Raw genomic sequence first — 20,982 nt, forward strand, 5'->3', positions numbered from 1 at the left:
TCCCTTCACCAAGTAGAACAATGAAGAAGACCATGAACTGTGATTGAGAGCTCAGAATAACACTATTAAGTGGCCCTTGAGTTAAATTACTATGTACAAGATCAAGAATGAATTAGATGCTCAATTTGACGACCATATTCACTCTCAATGCTCCAAACAAGGGGCATAAAAATATACAATTTAATAGTTTTCTCTCAATAGAAGAAAACTTCTTTTTTACACACAAAATAAAATGCACAGAGACCTAGTGAATATTTCTATTTAAAGAAATGTTAATATAGTTACTGTTTAAGAAGCTAGACAATTATCAACTGAATACGTGCCTTCAAACATCAAAACGAAACTGCTTCAGCTGCAGGCAGTGGAAACTAAAACTAAAAACTAAAAAATGTTCCTGTTTCTCTGGCAGTTCATGTTGCTTCCTAGAGCAACTGATAGAAACCAGATGCTGGAAAGTAAGATTTTACCACTGCAGGGTTGTGGCAATTTCTAATTCTACACCCCTTTAAAAAACAACATTCATGACTCTAAAGAGAAAGAGCAAGAGTGGGAAAGCAAGATAGCCAAACTGAACTGAAACTAAACTTAATTTGACACTCTGCATTTAGACAGTGAGGTTAGATGCTCAATAATAACAACCTCTCATGTTACATGTATGAAATTTAAGCCTGCACTCATCACATAATGACACCACCTAAATACAGTAAATTTGGGGCCTCCAACATTTGTGTTGAGGTTGTAGGCTTGCAGTTGCTCTGTTAATAAGATGAATGACTAAAAGGGTTTAATGTTTCTTAGTTTGACTGTCTCAACCTCGCTGTCTTCAGGGACAATGAACACAAATACTGTGACTGTTTAGTTGGAGAATGAGCTCCTCACCTGTATGGGTATAATGATTCTTTATCTTGTGCTTGTTGTATTTTTGTATCGTTATTGTTATATACTTTGTATGGCTTTAGTTTTGTAGTTTTTTTAAATTGTTTTTTTAAATCAAAATTGTTCAATAATCAGTTTGTCTCATTTTGGCTTCAAATCTCACCTTCCTGTAAATGGGGTGTTTCTTCAGGAATAAAAGAAAAACATTTTTTAATGCCTGTATCAACACACCACTCAGTAGAAAATTTGCAATTTGTATTCCTTTGATGAAATAAAACAGTGTTTGTATTTGTGTGGAGGTGTCAGGTTCAAAAATCCCCTGACAGTTCTCAATCTCAAACACCACAGCGCCCTCAGCTGCTGGAAGGCAGATAATGCAGTTTATGAGGCTTCATCTGTTTATTTGCCTATTAATAAGTATCGCTTTGTCTCTGCCCAGGCTCCCCTGACCCCCATGTTTACTCCATATCATTTTGGTTTTCAAATCTAATTAATCTCTAATTTGTTAGGAATTTGCTCCGCTAAAGTAGCGTACAATATCAGTTATGACAGGTCTTTTATCCTCCATCTTCCGACCCTGTCACTAGTATTATTCCACCTTGTAAGTACTGTTAGATTGTAACCAACAATTATTTTCATTATAATACATCTGACAGTTATTTTCTTTAATAATCAATTGATTGTTCAGTGTATGAATCATCAGAAAATAATGAAAAATAACCCATCAACCCATCATTATTTCCTTAGCTTCAAGTTAACATATTCACATTACTTTTTTTTGTCTGACCAACAGTCAAAAACCCAAAGACGATGGATTCACTATCATTGAAAACTGGGAAAACCAGCAAAAGTTCAGATTTAATGCCGATACAGTGAATTTTTGGTATTTTTGCTTAAAACATTTACTTAAACTATGACTCATTTATCAAGAATGTTGCAAATTAATATTGTCGATCAGCTAATCAAATACTTTAGAATAATAGTTGTTTTCTGCTGTAAACTGTCGAGTATGTTGGGGGTCACACGGGCCCCAACAACAAATGTTTGCCACAGTGTCCTAAGTAGGACCATAACCGTGACTAACAGGCCATAAAAATCTTGTATGAGCTCTGGTTGACTTTGATATGAACAGAAGAATCACCTTATTATTAAAAACTGAGACTCTTTGTGGCTAAAAACAAAGGCAAACAGGAATTATAAAATGAAATCAATGGGTGAGGTCTGTGAATTATAACTGCAGGAAAAACTAATGTAAGGGTGGATCAAAGCCGTTACCTCATATATTGTATAAATAAAATGAGACAACTTGTCACTTTGGCGCCATTTGACCAAACTAATGAAAAGGCCCGCCCCTCTGTCGTCACCACCCTGAGCCTCCGGATCTCATTCCTCATTGGAGGATTCAGCTGTCTGTCATTGATTCCATCAAGCTTTAATCAGTGACAGTCTAGACAGCTGCGTCAAATACAACAAAGTTTTTTAGGAAATGACCGGAACAAGCATGATTTTGTCTTCAAAATAAAAGCACACAGTTGGGCAAATGAAAGATGCTAATATGTAGCCTTTTAGGGTGTCAACAAAACAGAAACAATGTTCATTCAGCCTTTCCGTTTTTTCTTCTGTAGCTGGTAAAGTGGCCTGTAATTGCCTAAGCGAATTGTTACATTGCTTGACAATGATGCAAATGCACATAAATATTTGTGCCCAGTGTAGGCCTACACTTAAGAAAAACCAAAAACAGGTGCAAAACGATTGACAAAGAGACTCAAGGAGTCACAAAAGAACCATGACCGGACACAAAATGAGTACATGTCTGTGTCCACAGCCCCACTGTCTCATAATCTGCCCATGGTGAAGTTCACATGATAATGCATTTAATATAGATAAACCCCTTGATATAGAGGAAATCTATTATCTACAATCTATTCCACTACTGTATATATACTATATATATATAATATACTTAGTATGAAATATTAAGTTCCAACATTGTTCAGTAGTTTGTGATCTGAAACAGAATATGATAAGAGGATGGTATTACTATTTTTTTGTGCAGTGAAGAAAATTAATCAGTAGGCTGTTAACTTTCATTGCTCAAACTACTTAAGTCCAGTTCACAGTAGCCTAAAAGATTATCAAAATATGATAACCAAAATCAATAACCTAAGAGAGGAGAAGAGATTGGAACAGAAATAAATGTCTATTATTACACATTACATACGAAGCACAATTACTGATAGAAAGTTCTTTAACAAAAGGAGAAAAATACACAGAATTGGAAATGTTGTTAATGCACTACAGTAGGCTAGCCTACAATTCAACGTGGCAGTTTTATTTTTGAAATCCCAAACCGGAAACGCGTTTTAAATTTTACTCAACTTGACACTCGGGTTTAGTCAGCGGGGTAGGAGTTTTTTCTTCTCCTCCCAAACTTTTCCTACCTCCTCTGAAAGTCATGACAAGTCCCAGTGTGACTGGACGAAGAGAAGCCATAAGGTAAGAAGAGACAGCCCGAGGGATCGATTAACACACATAATACTGATACGCATTGATTAGCTGATTATTGCCTGACTGTTCGATTTGATTTTCTGAACAACAAAACGATTTGCTATGTTTGTTTTAGTTTGTAGGTGCCTCCAAGTGTTATGGTGTTTAATTGATCACAACTAATGTTATTGTATCTGCAGCGACTGTAAGAAAGACTTTCAAAACTTTCAAAACACTTTTTAAAAGAAAATAATTGTTGGCTGCAGAAAAACTAACAAAACAAAAGTTAAATGCTCCTGGAATATTTTCATGACATTTAGTTTCTTACAGCAGTGGGTTTGTGATTTTATTGTTCTTTATTGTGTTTTAATGCACTGTGGTTGTTGCCATAATCATACGATGTCTCAATAGAAACTTGTAGTTTCTATTTTGATTTTTTTTCGTTGTGTATGTTGGCTTTTCCAAACCGTATCTATAAATGCCAAAACTGGTTCCCTATGCATTTTTAGGGATTTTCCCAACCCTATTTGACATATTAAATAATTATTTTAGTCTCTCAAAACACTTTTTCTCAGTTTCACCTAAAAAGAAAAGTCTCTCTCTATACTTAAAATCTAAATTGACTTGTCTTGAAACTGGTGTTTTCGTGTGACAGTCTGAGAAGACACATGTAGTTTAATCTGTTATCTAGATTTAATCTTTTTAAGAGATACAGATAAAGTATTTTGCCTTTGTGGCTGCTGCTCCTCAACTCTGGGACGGAAAACCTCTCACAAAGTCTCAAAGGCCAAATCAGTTCTCATTTTTAAAAAGCATCTTAAAACTGATGTTAACTGTGGCTTTCTATTGATTTGATACCTTTTATTGTGGAGTTGTCCACTTAATTCAGCTTGTTCAAATTCCATTCTCGCCCTCTTTCCACTTTTCTTTTTCCTGTAAAGCGCTGCTTTTTTTAGCTTCTGTTTAGAGAAGTGCCTCATAAATAAAGTTTGTTTGCTAACAGATCTAGATCAGATATAAAAGAAATCTTTTTGTTCTCAGATAGTGTTGTGGGTGCGCCTTTTACAGTACATGGGATGGAAATCCCCCCCCCCCCCCCCCCCCAAACCTCCTCTATTGTCAGAAGTGTTGACCCCCCCCCACCCACCACCCCCGCTCTGGCTGGTCTCGTGTCTGTTATTATGCTGTGCATCATCTCGGCCTCCTCAGTTTTCTAGACCAGAATTTTTCATCTGTGGATGTTCAGATGTTGAGTCAGTCACACTGACACTGGCCTCTGCAGACGTGTCACTGCTGCTGGTCATGTTTCGTCTGATGGACTGTGACCTGCAGCAAAGGTCACGATCCAGATATTTCCAGAACCTGCAGTGAAGTTTGATACCAGAAAATTATTCAGTGATGCAAAGTGTAAACAATGCATATCATGGGCTTCGATGCAATTATAAAAAAGCCATTAATAGTGGGAAAAATCCACTGTAAAAGACGCAGGAATATCTAATGAAAATAAGTTTACTCCCCTTCCCGAGGGGTGGTGGAATGGGATTCTGAGAAATGCAGGAAATCTGGACGTGAAGTAGAGGCTCCTGGAATACATTTAACATGACAGATTCACAAGGTTTGAAAGTGTTGGAGGATCTGATGGCAGCTTGTTGGTTGTGGGGCTGGAACAGAGGCTTAAAAATATCAGGCTTCTAATAAATGATAAATATAATATAATAAATATCATCTGCTGTAAAATGGTACATGCAGTGCCAATGCAGGAAGTACAGTTAGAGTTCATTACACTTTACACTCTTTTATTTAACTGCAACCGGGATCTTTATGTCACCTTAACCAAGTGAGTAGTTGCACGACCTTAACCATAGTTTATTTTCAATAACCCTTTACACTAAATAAACATTAAGGAGTTGTTTGTAAGTTTTGCTATTGCTACATAGCCAAAATTAGCATTAACAGATGTTCACTTACCATTGCTGTGTTTACAATACAAGAGGTTATAACACAACAACACTTCTTCAGGGCAGTCTGGACGCTACCGTGACTCGGTATTGGAAAGTGACGAGATAGTCCAGCCAAACCGGGGCTAGCAGGTTAACATGCCAACTTCAGAAGAAAAAAAGAAGTAATAGAAATAGAAGCAAAACAAGAGTCAACATTGACGTGGCTTTCCGCGGTTGGAGACAGCTCTTGGTGAGTAAACAAATGAAGTTTGATGCTGCACTTGCAACTGTACTTGTATTTGTTAATCAACTTAATACAAAGTGCACCAAACTGAAAAAAACCTAAATCAAATCAATATTTGGTGTGACCACCCTTTGCCTTTTTAAAACAGCATCAGTTCTCAAGTACACTCGCACACAGTGGTAGGTTGTTCAAGCGTCTTGGAGAACTTCTTCTGTGGATTTAATCAGTCTGTATCTTCTGTCTCTTCACGTGAACCCGGACTGACTCCATGATGTTGAGATCAGGGCTCTGTAGCTGCATCTGTTGTAGAACTTGTTCTTCTTGTCTCTGAAGATAGTTCTTTATGACTCTGTATGTTTGGGGTCATTGTCATGCTCCTGAACAAATATGGGACGAATAAGACACCTCCCTGTTGTTACTGTGTGATATGAATTTAAACACGTAACTTGCACTTATTGTAGTTCTGCTGGGTATATTGGACTGTGACCAGCAGCATGCTTTTGGGTGGTATTCAGCAGTAAATTGTGGTATGATTGAGAGTATGTTTCTACCTCAAGTGATGAATTAAGTAGCATGGGGTCTTGTTTATGAGTAAGAATAAGAATAAGAACGCTGTTCCTTCATGTTGAAGGGATTCACACGTGGTTTAAGGAGAGGCTTTGGTTGTGTCCGAAATCACTCACTCATTCACTACTAGCTCATCCGTAAAATGAAAAAAACACTTTCGGACACTACTCGGGTAATTTTCTCCGCAACGTTTTTCTGTCTTTCAACCCGAGCACAATGCATGATGGTCTATATTGCTTGGTTAGTGACCATCTGTTGTACACTACTTTTCACAATGCATTGTGGGATACTATGAGTCCATTAAATAGGGTATAATTCTCACTATACATTAGGACAGTGCCACAAAATGGCAATAGTGGACTACATAGGGAGTAATGAGTGATTTCGGACACAGCCTGTGAGAAAAGACGGATTAAATGATTGTAGCTGTAGAGAAAGAGGAAAATCTATTTGTACTGGATAAAAGGCTAAAGAGAAACAATACATAAACATAATAAATATTATATTCCATTTTTGCCAATGGATCCCTATAAATCCTACACACTGGTCCTGTAATGTTGTCTTGGGCGAAGGAGAAACACCAAATCCTTTTCCTGAACACAGGACAATCGAATGTACAGTGATAAGATGAGTAATGCAGGTAATAAACAGAACTACAAACTAAAATCATCCTAAATTTGTGTTAAGCTCTTAACAGTTTTCTGAGGCTCCCTCAGGGCAAACTGTCTTTCTGCAACAAGACCCTGGGGTTTGACTTACTGCAGTTGCCTTAAAAATAGATGCTCTGCAAGTTTAGTTCGCAGAGGTCAGTGTAACACTCTGATACTCTGAACATTTCCTCTCTGCAACTTTTGAGAGGAGTATTAGTGCTGTTATTTTTTTCTGTCATAAACACTCCCCAATTCATGCATTCCCACCTTGTTTACACCCTGGGACAGATTGAGGACACTTTATTACATTACAGCTGAATTAAATTTGGGTCGGTCCTCATGCTCATGAGTCCTGCTGCTTAATAAAATACATGCTGTCGTATTTTTAGAGCTATTACAAGTGGTTTTAATTTTAGCGTCTCGAGACTGTGAGTTACTCAATTCACTGAGGTGACATGATACAGCGAGCAAAGGAAAAGCTGCACTCGCTAGTGTTGGGCCTAGAGTTTAATACAGTAAAAAATTAAAAGATCCTGTTTTGACAGGCAGTGTAGTGGGTTAGGGTTCGGGGTTATACTGGGCTGCAGTTGCTACAGTGTTCTGCTGTATTGGTGGTCAGAACATTCACCTGTGTCAGCGCTTCGAAAATTTGGGAGTGCTCGAAAAAGAAGAAGATTTCAATGTGACAGCTATATTATGTAAGTAATGCACAGTATTTTTAATCATCATTTGACCAACTAAGTAATCAAATGACCGGTGTTGTCCGATGACATGAGTTGTCATCATAGAAATGTTTCTCATCTCTACCATTTATCTCTCAGAACATGAACGCAGCATGAGTTTGGCTGGAGATTGCGTTGTCTTTGTTTTGGATTTTGTCCGAATAATTTCAAGCACATCTCCTTCACTATGTCTCTTCAGTCATTGTCTGTTTGGTAAATATGAGCGTGCAGTGAGCATTTTAGAGACATCACCTCACTGGAATCTTTTGCATTGAATTTCATGTTTTTTAAGTAGCAGCAGTAGCAAACTAAGTACCACTGGTTGAGTTAAAGGGGAACTCCAGAGATTATTACACATGAAAGTTTGTTTACAGGTCTTGGAGAGTACTACTGCATATGTGAGAAAAGATGTATAAAGTCTCTTGTAGCTCAGGGAGAACTATGCAGAGTATGATAAACTGCAGCGTTGGTTGGGTGAAATGAAAAAGTTACAAAGAAGTGAAGACCAGACCTCCGTATTCCAATCTTCATCTACTCGTGTGGCTTTAGCTTTTCTAGTATTAATGCTTTGTTCATGTCGTATCATTTAAAACGTAATTTAAGAGAAGACGTGGAGAAAAACTTGAGTCTGAGATATCGTGAATTTCCGACAGGTGATATCTCCTGTTTAGTGAAAAGAACTACAGGCATGTTAACAGCTGGCTGTTACATCAAAATAAAATACAATATTCATACCATTGATTTAGCTCATTTTATATTAAGAGCTATACACTGTTTGGTTATATCTTGTTTCACATGCTATAGAACCGCTCCAAATGCTTAACACAACAACCGAAGCTATAATGTTGGCTGGTTTTCTGGAGTGAAGGTTAGCAGTATGTGTGAACACAAAATAATCTGTATTTTACATTTCTAACCATTCTGCCAACACTGAGTAGCATAACACACTCAAAGGTTGAGCTGTGTGGTGCCATGCAATGTAGCCACCAGGTTTTGACTAGAAAGAAGAAAGTGTGGGATAAAAAAAAAAGTAGCTATGTCTGGTTCTGCTGCAGGGATTTCAAAACTTTATTTAAAAAAACAAAACAAAAAAACGTGAGTCCGACAGCGTTATCGGAGAGCAAACTACTCAGTGGAGTAGTTTCTGAGTGCAGCTTGAACACTTCCCTTTAAGTCAAAGCTGTTTGTTTATAGTTTAAGGAGTAATCTTGAGACCAAGCTGTATTTTATTTATTATTAAAGCACTACGCTGATATCCACTGATCGCAATCACAACACTACTTCTGGGACATTTTTAAAGGTTTAAATATATTCATTCATTCTCTGCTTTATGAAATTCACAGCGGTTTGTTTACCTTTTTTAAACTTCAAGCATTTCTTTTTCTGAGGCAACAATTAGTTTTAAGTGTCAGGCCTGCATGAAACCTGATAGCAGGGGGCTTTCATCATAATTAGCAGGCATCCAGGCTTTGAAAATGGAAATTGCCACTTTCTGCTTCATGGCAGATTCTCTGATTGGAGTGGCTTCCCAGATTGTCCCTGAAAGCAGGAGAAGCTCTTCAGAAGTCCAGCTCAATGTGTTTGAAAGAGGCAGCTGAGAGTTTTCCGCATGCGGTCCTGGTTTTTACAAGGTAGAAAAATGACTGGTCTAGACCATGGACAATCAAGGTAAAACAATGGCTTTGGAGTTGGCTACAAACTCGACAGGAAGAGCACACAATACAAAACAAGACAACTGCACTCTGTAGAATTTAAGAATAGGAAGTACCCAAGTACTTAATAGTGAAACAAATATATGGTTGTGTAGTCGTACTGTAAAAATCTTTTCTTGCTGAAGTTGGTAGACACTTTGACCTTTTACAGGAATGAAGACCCGCTCTGTCGCTCATAATTTTATTTGCCCCAATTGTCGCAGGATCATGAGGTAATTATCTCAATAAAACAATTTTTGGAGAGTGTATTCTGTTCTTCCCCCAGATTGAGTTTGTTATCTGGAGATATCAGAGAGTTTGAAGTCCTTTCAAGATGACTGATTCAGGTTTTTGCAGAACTCCAGCTTAACTTAATCACGTTGAATTTGGTTGCCGGTCCATGCTTGCTTATTGTCATCATCAGGTCATCCCTCTTGGCTTTTGAATAAATTCAATCAATTGTGATCTTTCATTTTGACATGATATAATTCTGTCCAGCTATTAGACCAGGACAGACTCGGCAGTCACGTTGGATCTCACTAAAACTTAGTTATTGTGAAAAAGTCATCAGAGGTTTCAGTTGTGGTCTTGATCAAAAGTGGTTTAAAAGTTTGGGACAGCTTGCAATGGCCTTTTTAGAAAAAAAGAAAAAAGAGTGTCTCAGAGTTTATTTTAGTATAATGAGATTAGGGTGATCAGAAGAAAACAGTTTTTTGGTATTAAGCTGTGATCTCAAGATAACAGACCACCCTTGTGTTCTGTAGTTTCGTTTACTGATTACTGTTATGGAAATGGAAAATTAGCCACAGGTCGTGTCTCTGAACGCATCTGTAGTCAGCTTTTGCTGCAGGCTCTGCTCTGCTCTGCTTAGCTCAACTGTGAGGATGAGGAAACATTAGGGATGCCACGGCGTGGGAAATTTCTCGGTGTTGTCACAAGTAATAAACCTGTGACAACACCGGCCGTTTCACAAGAAAAGACACGAGTCGGCTCAATATCTCTAGATTAGTAGTGCTACCTCCAGATGCTGCCACCTTCATCAGGCAAAGTGATGATTGTTATCAGGTTCCCATTTGGTATTGGGTTTAAATTTCAAATATTGCCAAGTAGGCACTTTGGCTTTTTGCTTTGACACCAAATCCTCTGCTACGATGAACGTGGGTGCTACCGCTGACATGCAAAAATGAACCAAATAGGTCTTAAGATTATAACAACAATGAAAAAAGATGATGTGGATGGAGGATAATGGTTATGTAATTTGTCTGTGCCAGACACCGTGTATCATTGGTGACACACTGATTGTGGCAACCCAAGGACACATTGTTTAATAAAGAATTAAAAGTTTATTAAAGGAAAAAGGCTGCTGATATCTTATAATTTGGATAATGTCAACAAATCTTGCACGAAAAGACCGAAATCAACAGTGTGTTAGTTTTGTCTATTGATACTGTCTGAGTTACCCACCATGTCTGTGGCTGTCAGCCCCAATGTTGAAGAAGAAATCTTTAAAAACAAATATACACCTTTGTTTTTAAAATGGGCTCCTACAAACAGCTGTGCACAGTACGTACTAGCTATTGTTACTCAAACATGAGTAAAAAGTGTATTTCTTGGGGAACAGTTTCAGCTTCGGATTAATGCACATTTGTTTCATGTACTTGAAAGTATTTCAGGCAGCAGGATGGTGTTGGTGGGAGTCAAAATAAACTGCAGTATCCATGTTTATCCTAATGAAGAAACATATCAGCAAATGCGAGTGTTTCTCACTGAGGTGTTTTTAAATTGTTTTAAATAAGACAAATAAGAGAAGTAGAGAATATAACTAGGTTTGTCTTTTAAAATTGTGCCAGTTACTGTAAATAATGTCACCCAAATTTCCTCTTAGTTCTTCATCTATGGTCTGCTGTTGGTGGAGGGTTCACACTTGAGGTCACATTTGCCTTCGAACAATCGGTTATGCTTCTCATAAATGTAAAATGACTAGGGAAACAAAATGGGACTACAGTATGAATTTATGTGACCGTCGGTGAGGTCTGCCACTGTGGTCCAATCAGACGCTCCTCCTACTGCTATCTCCCCTGCCTGAGAAACACTAAATGAAAAACAGGGTGCTAAAAATACCCACGTTAACTCAAGTACTGGCAGGGCTTTGGGAAAGAGACACTAATCAAACTCTGTGCACTAACATCAGGGTGGGAAAATGCCAAAATAACCAAACACTGTTAGAGTTTGGCAGCGTCTGGTGAATTTTACTCTACCAGACACTTTGGCAAGTAACTGACCTTTATTTATAGGTTGTAATAAGTGACCCTAAAAGGCCTTTTGACTGGTGAAATGGTGAAAGTGGCAGACCGGTTTTGACTCTTGTGGCCTGAGCACCAAAATGATGAGATTCTTGCTCTGCCTAAACTGACCGCTTCCCCCTGAAAGAACCAAACCACAACTGCTTTTGGAAACACTGAACTGCATGTCACTGTGATGCCACATTTCTGGATCAAACAATGAAAGTTCTGTGGTTGAATTCAGACTTTTTCTGTCGCCGTCTTGAAATTGTCCACGCTGTTTCCGCTTTTGAATCCGATGCCTGAGAAACTTCTCTAAGGGCGAAGTGAGGGCGAGGCCTTGAACTCCAACTCTAAACGGGAGCCTGGTTTCCCAAAAAACATCGCAGCACAGAGATCACCTCTGTTCACCGGCTCATAATGGAACGAATGTTGTGTTTAGCACTGAGATGCCTGTGGAAAAGCACCCCTGCCCTATGAAGTCATAGAAGAAGGCAGCTCCACCACTGCCATGTTCAGTTCAGCTGCAGCTGAAAACAGTCTTTTATATCCCATCTTACTTCTTTCTCTACCTTTCCTGTTCTGTTACTTTTTGATGTCATCTGTGTAGTTTTCCATAGTCTTACTTCATGTTTTCACAGAGGTCTTTTTAGTCTGCAGTTGTAAATGTTGTTTATAATAAATTAGAGCTGCAACAGTCAAATAATTGATTAGTCAATTGAAAGAAAATCAATTTTTGATAATCAAACAGTTGTTTTATAAATTCTGACAAAATGCGCAAGAGTTGCTGGTTCCAGTGTCTCATGTGAGGATGTGATACATTTCTTTGTTGTACATGATACTAACCTGAATATTTTTTGGTTTACGCCTGTTGGTTGGACAAAACAAGACGCCACATTTACACAATAAATTGCTTAATCAAGAGCCTAATCTGCAAATTAATTGATAATGAAAATAACAGTTAGTTGCATCCCTAAAATGAATTGTTGTCCATATGCACTGGCAGAGGCCAGGTAAACTGTTGGGACAAAATAAAGTCAGAAAATTATGTAAGAGTCAGGGCAACAGAAGTAGAATTGATTTTATGAAAAGAGTCTCCTTTGCAATTTGGCTGAAATTACCGGCGGAGTCGACTGCAGGGCATCGATGTTCAATTGAGTTTCATAATGCATGGCAGACATCAAACTGCATCTCACTGAGACTACAGGAGTAATGACCGGTCTGAATCTGAGAAGCTAACTGAATCACTACATTATGGAAAACTGAATTACAGCCCACACTGATGAAGGTGTGTTTCCCAGGAGCTTTGGGAGACATTTCAAAGCGTTTCAAAGAGCTATGTAGATCCTCTGCCTTGTCATTACTTCGACCCTCTTCATCAACAAGATGCTGAACTGGTATAATTTCCACCAGGGAAGGAAATAACATGATAACAGACACATATTTCAGTTGTTTCTGGGCAGAAAACGGCAAAGGCTGACATCTGGTCTTGTTCTGTAGTTATGAGAATCAAACATCTGGAGGCTGCAGTTGCTACTGTTGTGAAGAAGACAAATGGGTCACAGTCTCCCCTTAAACACAAATCTGCAGACCAGGTATCTAGGTCAACTTAGAGACAAATTCAGATGCCTTGAGCTGCTTTGTTTTTGTTATTTGCTTGGACAGAAAAAACAACAAGCTGATGTGATTAAAGAAAAGAGAAACAAGAGAAAAGAGGGAGACTAATTTTTGCAGTTGTGATGGAAAATTAATTTGAGAGAAAAAAGCTTTTGATATTTGAGCCAAATAGAAACTTCTACTGAGGTTTGATTTGTCACTTTGGAGAAACAAGCCTGGAGAGTTTGTTTCTCACCACAGAGGGAAAACAAGGTGTGCTTGGTGCAAAATGCAACGTGACATCAGAGCAGGAAACTGGGTAATTGGGGGAAAACTCGATTTGAGAGCTCTGCTCTGCTCCAGGGAGGGGCAGCCAGTCGGCAAGCATGCGACTACCTCTCTCAGCTGACTGGATGCTGCTGCTGCTGGGATACAAACTGTGTGCAGTTTGAAGCTTTCTAGGCTACAAACTGATGCCAACATCATTGTCTCCTCAAAGGAAACGAATCATGTTGCTTTCCCAAGAATTCATTCATGTCCAGTCAGGTCTTTGGTTCTGTGGTTTTCCATGTTTGAATCATTACTGGACGAAAAAACCACAGAGCAGTTTTCCCAACAAATGCAAATTGTTGTTTCTGGCTCCTCGTTTTTTTGTGTCTGAAGATAGTTCTTTATGACTCTGGCTGTTTGGGGACGTTGTCATGCTGCAGAATACATTTGGGACCAATCAGATGCCTCCCTGATGATATTGTATGATGGATAAGAATCTAAACATATAAATTGTGTAAAACTTTTTTTTTTATTTCAAGTTATTTTTTCGGGCTCTTTTGCCTTTTATTATAGTTACTGTGAGAGAGTGACAGGAAAGTTGGGGAGAGAGAGGGAATGACATGCAGCAAAGGTCCACAGGTCAGACTCGAACCCAGGCCGCTGCGGTCAGGACCAAACCTAAATGGTACGCGCTCTACCAGGTGAGCCACAGAGGTGCCCAAAAATTGTGTAAAACTTTTGGACAGCACTGTAGTTCTGCTGGGCATATTGGACTGACACCAGCAGCATGCTGTTGGGTGGTTTTCAACCGAATTGTAACGAGGGTCAGCACCTCCAACTCTGAGTCCATGGCACTCTGGTGGTTTGACTGATCAAAATCAAGATAAGACTCAGAACCAAGAGACTATTGTGCATGTAAATGTGCTCATTGTTGCTGAAGACTGGGAAATAATAAATATGGAGGATGTGAAACTTTCATGAATTCACCTTCTTCTGAATGAAAGTGGCGACTTCATACAGATTTTTAGGGGTGCGTTTAGAGGGTTTTTGGGAAACGAGAAAAGAGATGAAGCAGGTTGAAGAGTGGGTTCACCCAAAGTATTTAATCATAAATCAACAACTCAGATGGGTTTAGTATCACAGACTGAGGCGACTGATGGAGGATCCGAGTGGGATTTTTCTGTAAGCGTCTCTCTTCATTAGGGGACTCCAGTGCTCTGCCACCAGTCACTGCCTCTTCATCTTGAAACTCTCCATGTGTTGGACTTTCCCCTGCAACTTTATTGAATTCACTTTCTGACATTTTGTGACATTGCTCAGGGGGGGTTAACAACGAGGCCTCACAGAACTTTTCAAAAACAGCGTCGCAACCAAGGAGGCATAATGCCTCATTGTGGAGGCTGAATGTGGTTGATTGTGTTTGCTGGAGAATCTGGAAGGAAGAGGGAGGGGAGGTAGGACGCATGTGATGTTTGAAGTCACTGACTGCGATAGGAAGAAAAATTGATTGTTTATACAGTCTATACAGTGTCAGGTGGAAACACTTCATGTTAGCGATGTGACGTCAGTGTGTGATTTATGATAAAGGGATTAGAAGCAGGAGATGGCGTCTGGTGGCACAGTCCTGTGTATCGAGTTGAAAGAGTGTTGCTGCGTGTGTGTGAGCTTCAGCGCACACAAACACTTCAGTCCTCGCCAAAAGTGATAACACGTTATCTAACCTCCGTGTGATGCATCATGTGATGTCGGCCTCAGTGCTGTTGTTGGCTGTAGGATGCACGATGTGCGTGTGTGTATGTGTCATACTGGTTGTATTTGTTCAGCTCTCAGTTTTCGCTTGTCTTCTCTCCGGTGTTTTCCTGCTGCCTTCAGGAAGCAGCTTTCAGGACGGCCTGATGGGTTTCCTGGCATGGACCCCCCCCACCACCCCCCCCGCTTCCTTCTAGGAGACAATGGGAGGTCTCCCACAGGGGCATGGAGGGTTTATGTGTGTGTGTGTGTGTGGTGATGAGGGGGGATTTATTGGGGGAGTAGTGGGTTTCCCTTCAGGAAACTGCAGATTTATCCCAGCAGCAGAGAGGCCCTCCTGTGTGTGTGTGTGTGTGTGTGTGATTGTGTGTGTGTGTGTGTGTGTATTTTTGTGTATTTTTGTGTCTGTTGGGCTTGAATGTCCTCATGAGGATAATGACATGGAAGAAATCTCGCCTTCACAACAGATTAAGTTCAGGATTATGATTTGGGTTTAGGTTTAAGATTAACTGGGATAAGAGTTAAATGTTGTGAAAATGGACGTTTGCCTTGAGATTCTGTTTCTTGCTCCAGAAAGCAATAAATAAGTTGAGGTTCAAAGTTAATTCTTGACCTTGGAAACATCAGTTAGAGAACAGTCTCCACTCAAAGTCTATTAAGTAGCTATCCTGTGGACTTTTTGATAATATCACATGATCTTCATCAGCATATAGTTGTCAGTAAATTGTATTCATCGTTCAGTGTTGGCCTAAAAGCTGCAATCCAAAGGTTATTCTTGACCTTGTGAATCAAAAATCTCAACTCAAGGCTAGGACATCGACACTGATCTCCTGATTTGATTTTGACTCATTCAGTCCAGAATCAATTTGTTTCTTTTCGATTCTTGATGATCCAGTTACACCAGTGTTGCTTCAAGTGTTTCTCAGAATTATCCTAAAGTTTAAAGGTCCCATATTGTATAAAGTGAGATTTCCATGTGTTTTGTATTATTAAGCAGGTCTTGGCTCTATATTAATACCGTGAAAGTATCAAAGCGCTCAGTCCAAAGAGAAATGCACACAGCCTGTTTTCAGAAACTGACCCTTAGAATGAGCCATCAGGACAGTCAACGCTCTCAGCCATGACCCAAGCCTGGCCCACTCAAGCCGAGAGAGGCTAAGAGCCTCTCTTCTGATTGGCTCACTGACTTGTTGTTACTAGACCTCCAGAGAGAAGCCTGAGAGAAGAGATGTAAAACTACATTGAGATGGTTTTTGGTTCTTAAAACCATAAATATATCTTCTCATAAATATCAAAATGTCAAATGAAATGCCAGAAAAGTGTAAAATATGTGACCTTTAAATTTGTTTTACATTCAACAAGTGAGCAGCATGGTTGTTTTCTTTGACTATAAACTTATGTTCACATTATGGGCTGAATTGTAAACACATTTCCTGGTTATAAAACTGAGGACCAAAGATTTATTTTCTTTGGCAAATGCAAAATGACTAGAAAATGATTTTTTTTAGGTCTACATGTTTAAAACAGTTGAGGAAGAATAATAAAAAGAACCCTGCACCACTTACAAGGTTGTTGAGCATTTCTTTTAAATAAAACTACCAGTACATGCATCCACAGACAGGACAGAAACAGGAAGTCTGTTCACTAGTTAATTTGCACTGATATCTGCCGACAGCTGCTAGCTGATCCCACACACTGTTTTTTTTCTTTTTCTTTTTTTTTTATTGAATCCAGCTCCACTCGAGGTCCATTCAGTAGCATTTCTCCTGCTGATGAAGGTCATGCAATATGATCAAAAACAGTAGTATGGTTATAATCAGTAAATTGCTTACTGCTTCAACTGAACATTTTCTTTAAATTATTGATTAACTTGAAGAGATTTTCAATTGATTAGTCTGTAACAGCCCTCATCCTGTCTGTTTTCATTTAGTTAAATTGGCACCATGAAAAATATGCTGAATTAGCTATTAACAGGTCTTGATTGTAATATGCCAATCGATGTACTGACAAAAACCACTGAATTTCTTTGATAATGAAGAAAACCTAAAAATGTGAGAATTTTCAGGCAAGGTCTGGAGTTATAAGGAGCATCTTTATTCTGTGGTTTCCAAGCAGATTTTTGGATGTTTATTCACATTTATTCAGACATAATGTTTAATGTCGGTTAGTCACGCTGAATATAAAAATGTGTATCATAGGAAAGAAAACAGTCATATCTATTGTCAATTGCATTGACCAATAAGATGAGAAACCAATAAGACTTGAAAGAAAATTAAAATCAGAATTATGGTAAAAGTTGGTGGGGAGACTGGGAGTTAAAACAGTGAAGGTCCTCACAAGTATAATAATCCAACTGTGTATGTGTGTATGGTATGCACAGAGTGGAGGCCTGCGTTTCCATGTGTCCAGATTTCTGAATGGGCTTTTTCTCATGTAAAGCAGTCAGATAGTAAAAGTTGCTGTCAGTGAGAGAGGATGTTGGCCCCCCCTTTCAGTCAGATTGTGTCTATTACTCTCTCTGGCATCCCTTCTTGGGAAAAGGGTGGCGTTGGAGATGAGGTCACTGTTTCAAAACATGGCCCCGAGCCTCAAACCAGCACAACATTTCCTCCTCCATGAAGTGGACTGAATGCAGGACGACCCAGTGTTCTCCTCTTTATTTAATAGCACATCCATGACTCTGCTCTGGGACGACAGGGTACTCGTCACATGTTCCTACTGAACCCAGAAGGAAAATCTGTATCAATAACAAACTGTTCTGTATGTGATATTTTTAGGAGAGACTTCTGATCACTTACGTACTAATCAAGGGTGTAGGTTTAGTCTCAACATTGGTAGGGACGCAACAACCCCATCACCCCTGACTTTTTAATGCCAATCAAGCAAACTTACATTCAAGAATGCCCATACACAAATGTAATATATGTCTATGTGTTGAATTTCAATATATTAAATATATGTACATATAAAGTAAAAGCATATACTGTATACTGTATGTATTTTATGACTTACTATACTATGACTTCTTTTCTGCCTTACTGTTCTATGACATTTTATGTCTTAGTATACTATGACTTTTTATGCCTTACTATACTATGACATTTTATGTCTTACTATACTATGACTTTTTATGCCTTACTATACTCTGACTTTTTATGTCTTAGTATACTATGACTTTTTTATACCTTACCATACCATGACATTTTTATGTCTTATTATACTATGACATTTTATGTCTTAGTATATTATGACTTTTTATGCCTCATTAGACTATGACATTTTTGCCTTACTATACTATGACTTTTTATGACATACCATACTATGACTTTTTTGTGCCTTACTATACTATGACTTTTTATGCCTTGACTTTTTTTTATGCCTTACCATACTATGACTTCTTTTCTGCCTTACTGTTCTATGACATTTTATGGCTTAGTATACTATGACTTTATATGCCTTACTATACTATGACATTTTATGTCTTAGTATACTATGACTCAGTGGCGATTGCTCTAAGACTGCAAGGGAAGCTCAACTTCCCCTAAAATGTCAACAAAATAAGTGGTCAAATATGTTCTGTTGTGTGTACATTTCATTGACTAAATATGCGCTAGAACACGTTCATCTTTTGTTCAGAATCAGCTACTTATCACAGGTAACCGACACGACTTCTTCTCATTCATCCCCGCAGCGCCACAGAGCTTTACACAGTGTAGACGCCGAGCGTCTCCTGACTTCAATTGGGAAGCATAGAGTGGGTTGTTCCACTGCAGCGAAACTAGACGGTCATTGGATAAATGCTGGGCTTTGTCCCGCCCATCGGACGCTCAGCGTCTCTGGGGGTCTGTGGGACAGTGGGCTGGCCCGGACGCTCGGCTTCTGCATGATGATTGGATGATCTGTCTGAGGCTGAGTCCCTTTTTGATTGACAGCGAAATTAGCGAATCAGCGATCTTGAAGTATAAGCATCCACCGGAGCAGTTTTCAAGTTTTTCATTCCGTTCGGAGTTGATCTGGAGACGTTACTGATCCTCAGCGACTTTGTCTTTGTTAAAAATTACTAGCGTTGTGTTTGGCGACTCTCTTCTGTCACTCTGCGAATTTACATTTAAATAAACGGACACATTTTATGATGTAGGCCGAAAATGAGCTTCCCCTCCTTATAAGGCCAGCAGCCGCCAGTGCTATGACTTTTTTATATCTTACTATACTGTGACTTTTTATGCCTTCTTATACTATGACTTTTTATGCCTTACTGTGACTTTTTATATCTTAGTATACTATGACTTTTTATACCTTACTATACTATGACTTTATGTCTTAGTATATAATGACTTTTTTATGCCTAACTATACTATGACTTTTTATGCCTTGCTATACTGTGACTTTTTATGCCTTACTATACTGTGACTTTTTATGTCTTAGTATACTATGAGTTTTTTATACCTTACTATACTGTGACTTTTTTATGCCTTATTATATACTATGACATTTTTGCCTTACTATACTATGACTTTTTATGTCTTAGTATACTATGACTTTTTTATGCCTTACTATACTGTGACTTTTTATTTCTTAGTATACTATTAGTTTTTTATACCTTACTATACTATGACTTTTTTATGCCTTACTATATACTATGACATTTTTGCCTTACTATATTATGACTTTTTTATACCTTACTATACTATGACCTTTTTATGCCTTACTATACTGTGACTTTTTATGCCTTACTGTACTATGACTTTTTTATGCCTTACCATACTATGACTTCTTTTCTGCCTTACTGTTCTATGACATTTTATGTCTTAGTATACTATGACTTTTTTATGCCTTACTATACTATGACTTTTTATGCCTTAGTATACTATGACTTTTTTTGCATCACCATGTTATGACTTTTTTAAACCTTACTATACTATGACTTTTCATGCCTCACCATATTATGACTTTTTTTATGCCTTACTATAATATACAGAAGTATATGCCTTACTATATTATGACTTTTTATGCATCACCATGTTATGACTTTTTTATGCCTTACTATACGATGAGTTTTTATGCCTTACTATACTATGACTTTTAATGCATCACCACATTATGACTTTTTTATGCCTAACTATACTATGACTTCATATGCCTTACTATACTATGACTTTTTATGACTTATTATAGTATGACTTTTTGTTGATTACTACACTGACATTTTTGCCTTACTATACCATGACTTTCTTTGCGTTACCCTACTATGACTTTTTGTGCATCACCATATTATGACTTTTTTATGCCTTATTATACCATGACTTTATATGCCTTACTATACTATGACTTTTCATCCCTCACCATATTGACTTTTTATGTCCACCTGTACCATGCCCTTTTTTGCCTTACTGTACTGTGACTTTTTTGCCTCACTATACTATGAGTTTTTATGCATCACCATGTTATGACTTTTTATGCCTTACTATACTATGACTTTTATGCCTCATTAGACTAACTTTTTGTCTTACTGTACCATGACTTTTTTTGCCTTACCATAATATGACTTTTTGTGCATCACCATGTTATGACTTTTTTAAGCCTTATTATATTATAACTTTATATGCCTTACTATACTATGACTTTTTATGCCTCAACATAGTATGACTTTTTTATGCCTTAATATACTATCACTTGATAAATGCATTATTATACTATGACTTTTTATGCCTCACCATATTATGACTTTTTTATGACTTACTATACTATGACTTTTTATGTATCACCATGGTATGACTTTTTTAAGCCTTATCATACTATGACTTTATATGCCTTACTATAATATGACTTTTTATGCCTCATTAGACTGACTTTTTAAGCCTTACAATACTATGACTTTTTATGCCTCACCATAGTATGACCTTTTTAT

General features: G+C 38.2%; 1 protein-coding gene across 3 annotated transcripts in view; it reads left to right on the plus strand.

Annotated features, from left to right (window-relative positions):
- Window positions 1-3,290: 3,290 nt before the first annotated feature.
- kank3 (KN motif and ankyrin repeat domains 3) overlaps window positions 3,291-20,982 on the plus strand; it is a 52,428-nt gene continuing 34,736 nt past the window's right edge. Inside the window, exons 1-2 of one of the 3 annotated variants that reach the window (XM_056378113.1) lie at window positions 3,291-3,372; window positions 5,383-5,553. The gene's annotated coding sequence lies outside the window, so the exon portion shown is untranslated. Of the gene's footprint in view, window positions 3,373-5,382; window positions 5,554-7,235; window positions 7,463-20,982 lie in introns of those variants that run through there. The other 2 variants (XM_056378112.1, XM_056378111.1) reach the window with 2 other exon arrangements.

The sequence above is a fragment of the Seriola aureovittata genome, chromosome 6 (genome assembly GCF_021018895.1).
Source record: "Seriola aureovittata isolate HTS-2021-v1 ecotype China chromosome 6, ASM2101889v1, whole genome shotgun sequence".
NCBI classification, from domain to species: Eukaryota; Metazoa; Chordata; class Actinopteri; order Carangiformes; family Carangidae; genus Seriola; species Seriola aureovittata.